Here is a 7,704-nt window from a genome sequence, read left to right as displayed (position 1 = left end):
TCTAAGGCCCGGGGCTACGCTACAGCTGGGAGGTATAACCTAGCTATGGGATCATCACGTTGCATCGACATATTACACTGCTTCCACTACTCTGCTCGTAGGTGAGATCATCATTACACGTTATCTTCATAGTGCTCATTGGTGTGATCGTGTAGTATATTTTGTTGTTGTGCAGCACGTTCCACCCTACAATAGTGGTTAATGGACTTCGTGTGATAGAGGTTGTGTCCCGGGCAAAAGCTCTGTCTGATGGTGTTGGTGCGAGTGACGCGGCGACGTTCTTGAGCGCCGCTCTCCCTTCTTGGAGGCATCATCGTGGGTTGGCCTCCACCATGGGCTTTGGATGGAAACGCTTGAGCAAGGCCCCTCTTTGTCGATTATTAGGATCGTGGTCCATGGACGGTAGTTTTTCTCTTTGTGGTGACGGTTTTGTGGTCTTGGTGGCGGTGCTCTCAATGGAGGCTAGGTTCAGTGGGATGGCTATGTTCCGAGGCCTTGATGACCCACAAGTATAGGAGATCAATCGTAGTCCTTTCGATAAGTAAGAGTGCTGAATCCAACGAGGAACAGAAGGAATCAATAAGCGGTTTTCAGCAAGGTATTCTCTGCAAGTGCTGTAAAGTAGTGGTGACGGATAGTTAGATAGCAAGATAATTCGTAACAAGTAACAAAAGTGACAAGGTGCAGCAAAGTGGCCCCATCCTTTGCATTGCAAAGGACAAGCCGGAAGTACTTCTTATAGTGAGCAAAACATTCTCAAAGACACATGGGAATCTCGTCTAGTTAACGTCATCATGATTCGCCGACTCGCGTTCACTACTTTGCTAAGTTTTTATGTGGATGGACCGGTGCTAAGGTGTTATTCTTACTTGAACAAACAACCTACTTATGATTACTCCCTCTCGCAAGCATTCACAACTACGAAATAAGAATTAAGATAAATCTAATCATAGCATGAAACATATGGATCCAAATCAGCCCTTTACGGAATAGCGCACAAACTAGGGTTTAAGCTTCTGTCACTCTCGCAACCCATCGTCTACTTACAAAACCCACAATGGCGTACCCTAGGCCCAAGCATGGTTATGCGTCATGTAGTCGATGCTCATATGACACCACTAGAGGAAGAACAACATAACACATCATCAAAACATTAAACGGAAACCAACTTCACATGATTACTTATAGCAAGACTTCTCACATGTCCTCAAGAACAACAAGACTACTCACAAATCATGTTCATGATTAGAGGAGAATAATATATGATTAACAATCTGAACATATGATCTTTCACCAAATAAACCAACTAGCATCAACTACAAGATGTAATCAACACAGTAGCAACCCATAGGTACTAATATAAGGTTTGGAACAAAGATTGAATACAAGAGATGAACGAGGGTCTCGAGATGAGATGGTGCTAGTGAAGATGTTGACGGAGATGAGCCCTCCCATGATGAGAGAAACACTGGGGATGAAGATGGCTTCGATTTTCCCCTCTCGGAGGGAAGTATCCCTGCAGAATCGCTCCGTTAGAGAGCAAAAGTGCTCCTGCCCAAATTTGGCCTCGAGACGGCGGCCCTTCGTCCCAAAAGTCTTCTTCTTATTTTTTTTTCCAGGGAAAATGGCTTCATATAGCAGAAGATGGGCCTTGGAGGCCTGATGTGGACCCCACAAGCGCACTTGGCGTGCCCAGGGCCCCCTCTAGTAGATTTTTCTTCTAGTTAAATCTCCGTAAGTTTTCAGGCCATTTGGAGCAGCGTAGAATAGCTATCTCTGTTGTAGCTCCTTTTAGGTACAGATTTCCAACTGCCGAAAATGTCCCTCTTGTGATGTAACTTGCACTTTAAGAGAGAAAATGCATTAGAACTGCATCTAAAAGTGAAATATAACTTTCAAACAATAAAAATAACAATAGGAAAATATGATGCGAAATGGACGTACCAGGCCTCCCATTGTGTCATGGCGTTAATTTCCATCCATGCTCTAGTGAAAGCATCCCATCGTCGGACGATGTGAAATCCTTCGAGCTGGGGTGAGGGAGCAGGGGGTCACTTCGACAATGGAACTGGAAGGCGCTCAAATTTTGGAAAACCAAATGATGGTGATGGCATGACCTTTGTTGACGTATAGTCTTCTTCTCGAGTTTACCTCATTTGTTGTTTCAGTCCTCCGATCCCGCACGACGGCTCCGATGACTCTGAGCGGTGCTCATCCCTTTCTTGTTATCTCCTTGGGTTATCTGGGTTCTTTGTCACTCCACTTGAGCACCCTTGTATCTTGTCATTGTCTTTTATTTATGTTGTGGTGTTGTGTTGTTCTGTTGGTTGTACTAATTTAAAGTCGGGCAATCGCTTTGTTTCTAAAAAAACACATGCTCACAAAGTTTGGTTGCTAATGTGAAGTAAGGCCTTCCTACAACCAGAATGTGTATTATCATTAATGACAACCCCACGTCAAGGTTATACATGTAACATGTATAACATACAATCCTAATTGTGACACACGTAATAAGTCAAAAAAATGGGGCTCCTATTTCATAAGAGCATAGGAGGCGCAAAGCAAAGGAGGGGCGGGAGATTTAGAGCATGCTCTTTTTTACCGTTTTGGGAAAGTCCCATGCCTCGCCAAACTTCCTTTTTGGCATATTTCCTTATTAGCAACTTCCAGAAATGTGTGCCTACAACTCAAAAAAAAATCCGACTTTCAGAATTTTAAGCTTCTAGAAATCTTCTGTAGGAACTTGTAGGATCTTTTAGTTTTGAAATTTTCCACAAAAATGGAATTTCAATCCTTTCGAATGTTCAAAAATACAAACTTTTAGAATACTCAACTTTTAAGAACTTTCATAAAATATGAAATTTGAACCCCCTAAATTTGAGATGTTCATTTTCTAGGAACTTCACAAAAAAGGAAAAAAAATTGTTATGGCCTTGCGGTAGGTTACCTTACCCCCCCCCCCCCCCCACTAGGCATGCGTATCCCGAAGGTAATCTACCAACATGCATGCTTCTTCCGTGCAGCCCTCCTCGGGCCAGCCGGGACATGCAACACGTCGTGCATGGGGTCCTCCACAGCACGCGGCACCCCGATAAGGCGCCTCCTCTCACTCGTGGTCAACTGCGGATGCATCAATTTTCAACAAAAGGTATACGCGACCAATGACCAACATACAATCTCATGCACACTTGTGATCAATGCAATCCAAATCTTTGGTATGAAATCAAAGTATTAGAAATATGTTGTGGTCTACCTCCTATTCCTTCATGCTTTTCCGTGGTATCACTCACAATCGCATATATGAGGCTAGAGGATAGGGACCTTCTTATAGTGCGTTTTCAAAGAGTCCGCCTCTTATACAATTATAAGATTCCTAGTCTTTAAACTAGTTTCCGTATAGAGTCCAGATCAAACTACCAACCACGATATAATTTGTCTGTTAGCGGATCCTATCCGCCGAGTCCCTGAAGCATGCGCCTGTGAGCAACGCGTCATAATAGAGTATAAATTCCTCTATTTATGTAAATCAACATTAGGACCGTAATCTAATTACACGATCTATCTTCTTCGAGTTATCAACATACCCGGGTAGTCTTTCCAATATATAAAACATATTGTATTCCATCAATAATTGACCGACTTTCTTAAGCATGCAACACTTAAGTACATTCCAGCAAGAGTAATTCTATGCACAAAACACATGTATAATTCCATACGAGGTATTCTGAATATTAAAGATAATAAGTATTTGAATATTGTTGCAGGACACATAATCCCAACATAAAGGACATATATATCCAATTTTGACGCAAAAAAATGTGTTAATTGAATCCCAAAAATAGTTTTTACAGCAGTTAGAGATCAACTGAAGCATCGACGACGTTGGCGAACCATGGTCGCCTGAGCCCGGTGGTGGCCGACAACCTCTTGTCGATGTTGCACGAGAGGAGTCCCTTGAGGACTTCGAAGCCTTCTTTGGAGAGGCGGTCCTCGGGAAAGTGCTCACGGAGCTTGTTGCGGGAAATGACATGCGGCGGCGTCACCAGCTTCCCGGCGAGCGGCAATGACTCGTAGTCTGGCCAGATCGTGAACAATGGCACGCCGAGAATGCGGAAGATGGCGAGGAGCTGCTGGGCGTCGTCGTCCCCGTCGAAGAGCGGCTTCCCGGAGGAGCTCGGCCATGACGCAGCCGAGAGACCACATGTCAACCGTGGCGTCGTAGTCGGGTTTGCCAAGGAGCACCTCTGGTGCTAGGGCTGGACGTCTGAACGGGCTAATGGGCTCGGCTCGGAGCTCGCTCCAGCTCGGCCCGACTCAGCTCGGCCCGAGAGCTAAATAGGCCGAGCCGAGCCACGTGAAATGGGCCCGTTGGCCGACCGAGCCGAGCCTGTTTTGGCCCGGTCCAGCTCGGTGGCTCGTCCGAAGCCGAAGCCCAGGACGCGACGCAATCACGCAGCCCAGCAGAGGAGCGCAACCAGCCCAACCCAGCGAGTCGCGTCGTCTCCACTGTCTCCTCCCGCTAGGGTTCGCCGCCGCCGCCGCCCCACGCTTCTCGCCAAGCTATTTCCTGCATGCCACCACGACGCATCCTGCCGCCGGCGTCGGCACGCACGAACGCATCCAGCGGCCGCAGCGCACGCACGCATCACCAGCCTGTTGATTGATTCTTGGACACAAGTACAAAACTTGAAGCACGTTGATTGAATCCTGGAGTTGGCTGGATGCACACGTATGAGAGGAAGCAAGATCAACTGCTACGGAGGCTAGCCACCTGCGTTCGACGCACCAGACGCCCGACCTCGCCACGCCGGCACGTCTCCGTCGTGCTCCCCTCAACGCCGTCAAGCCAGCATCGCCTGATGCACCCGTACGCCCACCCACCTAGCCTCCAGAGGCAAAACGAGCTGCTCGGGCTGGACCGAGCCATAGGCAAGACGAGCCGAGCCTCCAGATGCGGGCTCGTTCAATCAGCGAGCCGAGCCGAGCATGGCTCGTTCATGGCGAGCCAAATCCAGGCTCGGACCGAACTCGGCTCGGCTCGGCTCGTGTCCAGCCTTATCCCGTGCCATGTATCGGCGTGTGCCGTGCTGGCCGTACGGCGCGGGCTCTGACATGGACACCGCGAGCCCTAGGTCGCAGATCTTGACGTTGCTGATGCCGTCCGCGCCGACGAGGATGTTCGCCGGCTTAATGTCGCGGTGGATGATGCGGAGCCCGTGCATGTGCTTGGCGGCGCCGAGGAGCTGCTCCATGATGCAGCGCACGTCGGCCTCGGGGAACGGCCGGCCTTGCCGGTGCTGATGGAGGACGTCTGCAGGCTGGGCCCGACGCACTCCATCACGACGGAGAGCTTCCGGGCGAAGGGGTCGAGCGAGAGCGCCCGGAGCTCGACGATGGCGCGGTGGCGGTGACACGCGGCGAGGAACGCCGCCTCGCGCAGCGTACGGGCGTCGACGCAGCCGCAGCAGGCGACGCCGGCGGCCTCGTGCGCGCAGGGGAGCGGCTTCTTGACGGCGACGGTCCAGCCGTTGGTGAGGTGGCGCGCCTCGACGACGCCGCCGAAGCCGCCCTCGCCGAGCACGCGCGTCACCTGATAGTCGGTGGAGGTCCAGTAGCGCGCCCTCTTGCAGAAGGCGAGCCTCCGGGCGCCGCTGCTGGTGTCCACCTTGAAGTCAGGGTGGTCGCCGGGGAAGACGCGCTTGATGGCCATCAATCGGGAACGGAGGAGGAGGTGGTGGTGGTCGATGGAAGGAAACGAGGAGAGGATCGCATGGTGGCGGTCGTATATATAGAGGTTGGGCTGCTCAGCGTCAACGAGACGTGCTCGAGTGGTCTCCGGACTGGAGGACGAGGTCAACACGCTGCGTGGCTATGGCTTGGGCGAGACTGCAACCGGAGCATGTAGCCGGAGACGAACTGGCAACCGGAAACGGGACGAAAAAGGTGTTCCGCAACTCCGCCGGCGGGTCCGGTCCGAGGTTACGAAGCGAGAGCGAGCGTCGTAGACGAAGTAGTCGAACACGTGAAAGTAAATGACACAGAGAGATATGGACGAGATCAGCTTTATTAATCAATGATCAGGTGTTACAATGATGGCTCATCGTTGTTTTATATAGGGAATAGGGGGTCAAGGGATAAGTATCCACTTAACGTAAAGAGGGGAAACGGGAGGGGCTATCCCGAGCGCTTCGTGCTCTAGCCGCCGCCGCCCTCGTGGTGGCCCCGGTTTCCCAACACTCCCCCTTGGGTAATTATCCGTATATCCATGCCTCAAAACTCTGAAAAACCCAGTGAGAAAAAATATGGAGAAAGAGCACACAGTATACGTTGTTGTATTGCATGAATTGCCTCGTCAAAAACCTCATGTGAGAAACATCAGGAAAACTCACTCAAGAAAAAAAGAGTACAATCCACTCAACCATCAAGTTGAGTACTCGATCATCAGGATCGAGATTTTAACGACGAATTTGTGAAGTTTCTCCCCCTGAACCTTGCATCTCTCTAAGTCTCATCATACCGATTCCACGCACACACCTCTCTAAGGTTGATGACGGTAATGATTTAGTGAACATATCAGCAAGATTGTCACATGACTCAGTATGCAAAACTCTCACCTCGTTCAACTGTTGCAGCTCATGTGCATAGAAGAACTTGGGACTAATATGCTTTGTGAGGTTACTCTTCACATAACCTATCTGGACTTGTGCAACACAAGCAGCATTATCTTCATAGATAATGGTAGGGGTTTATACGGTGTTCAACCCACATGTCTGCTGAATGTGGCCGATCATCCGCCGAAGCAATACACACTCTTTTCACGCTTCGAATAGTGCCATGATTTTCGAGTGGTTCGTGGAAGTCGACACAAGTGTTTGCTTGGACGATTTCCAGGAAAACGCAATTCCACCACAAAGGAAATCATATCCAGTCTGTGATTTGCAATCATGCGGGTCCGATAGGTACCCAGCATCGGCATAGCCTATAATAGATAGGTCTTGATTTCTTTTATAAAACAGGCCAAGATCTTTGGTCCCTTGCAGGTAACGGAAGACGTCCTTGACACCTTTCCAATGCCTCTTGTTAGGTTCAGAACTGTACCGAGCAAGCAAACTGACGGCGAACGCAATGTCTGGCTGTGTACAATTTGCGAGGTACATGAGTGCTCCAACTGCACTCAGGTAAGGAACCTCTGGTCCCAGAGTCCCCCCCCCCTCTTCCTTTGGCCTGAACGGGTCCTTGTCTGGCTGTAAAGATGTTCCGGCCATCGGGGTCTTAGAAGGGTATGCCTTATCAAATCCAAATCTCTCCAACACTTTCTGGGTGTAGGCCGACTGGTGCACTAGGATCCCATCAGGGGAATGTTCAAGTTGCAGACCTAGACAGAACTTGGTTTTACCCAAATCCTTCATCTCGAATTCCGACATCAGGTAGGAACTCGCTTCCTCAATATCCTCAGGCGTACCGATTATGTTTAAATCGTCCACGTACACCGAGATTATACAGAATTCATCTTGGGATCGCCGTATAAAAACACATGGGCAATCTTTATTGCTCGTGTAGCCCTTCTCATGAACGAAATCACTTAAGCGATTGTACCACATTCTACCAGACTGTCTAAGTCTATACAGTGCCTTTTGAAGTTGAACACTATATAGACCCCCGTTTGCTCTATCATGGTCCGGAACAGGGATACCTTCTGGAACC

The 7,704-nt window shown here is 49.4% G+C and overlaps 1 pseudogene; it reads right to left on the bottom strand.

Moving 5' to 3' along the window:
* Positions 1-3,178: 3,178 nt before the first annotated feature.
* LOC125556234 lies at positions 3,179-5,710 on the bottom strand (annotated as a pseudogene).
* Between the last annotated feature and the right edge of the window lie 1,994 nt (positions 5,711-7,704).

Source organism: Triticum urartu, chromosome 5, assembly GCF_003073215.2.
Source record: "Triticum urartu cultivar G1812 chromosome 5, Tu2.1, whole genome shotgun sequence".
In the NCBI taxonomy this organism is placed as follows: domain Eukaryota; kingdom Viridiplantae; phylum Streptophyta; class Magnoliopsida; order Poales; family Poaceae; genus Triticum; species Triticum urartu.
The sequence above is the reverse complement of the archived record's forward strand: the minus strand, read 5'-3'. Positions and strand labels throughout refer to the sequence as shown.